We start from the raw sequence: 667 nt of genomic DNA on the forward strand, positions 1-667 counted from the left end.
AGATTAGGGTTTGAATGTTAGGGTTAGTGAACTAAAATTTGAAGAAATGCATAAATGGCATGTTTAACCTATTGTGACATGAATTAATGGTCAATTATGACCAAATAAGTTGTGTGGGAATGGTGGAAAATTTAGCTAAATTCGTAGGTCAATGGCCATGTCACGGGCAAGATGACCAAACCTACTTTGAAGGACCAAAACTCAAATTTTACAAGCCTAATGGATATGCCACCAATTGGAGATGAAAATAGACATAAAAGAGCACAACTTTCATTAAGGAACCATGACCAAAAACTGACCAAAAGTTGGTGAAACAATTGACCAAAGTGAGTTGATAGCAGGCTGCCCTGCACCAAACTGACCAAATGAACAGTTACAAAAATTTGGACCATTTCTCGATTTGTGCGTGTCATCCTTGCGCAGGGGCCATGCTTCAGTGCTGGACTCCCCACTTGGGCGTCTATCACTTGTGCCAAGTACGCCTCACACCCTTTTCTAATCATTTTTCTAGCCAGTGCAGTTGCAAGAGTTGCTTGATAAGGGCTTCATTCGCCCTAGTGTGTCACCTTGGGGAGTGCCAGTATTATTTGTAAAGAAGAAGGATGGCACTCTCTGGCTATGCATTGACTATCGGCAGTTGAATAAGGTGACAATAAAGAACAGATAT

At 41.2% G+C, this 667-nt stretch overlaps 1 pseudogene; it reads right to left on the bottom strand.

The window, feature by feature from the left end:
- Positions 1-377: 377 nt before the first annotated feature.
- LOC131180458 (U6 spliceosomal RNA) lies at positions 378-435 on the bottom strand (annotated as a pseudogene).
- Between the last annotated feature and the right edge of the window lie 232 nt (positions 436-667).

Source organism: Hevea brasiliensis, chromosome 5 (genome assembly GCF_030052815.1).
Source record: "Hevea brasiliensis isolate MT/VB/25A 57/8 chromosome 5, ASM3005281v1, whole genome shotgun sequence".
Classification (NCBI taxonomy): Eukaryota; Viridiplantae; Streptophyta; class Magnoliopsida; order Malpighiales; family Euphorbiaceae; genus Hevea; species Hevea brasiliensis.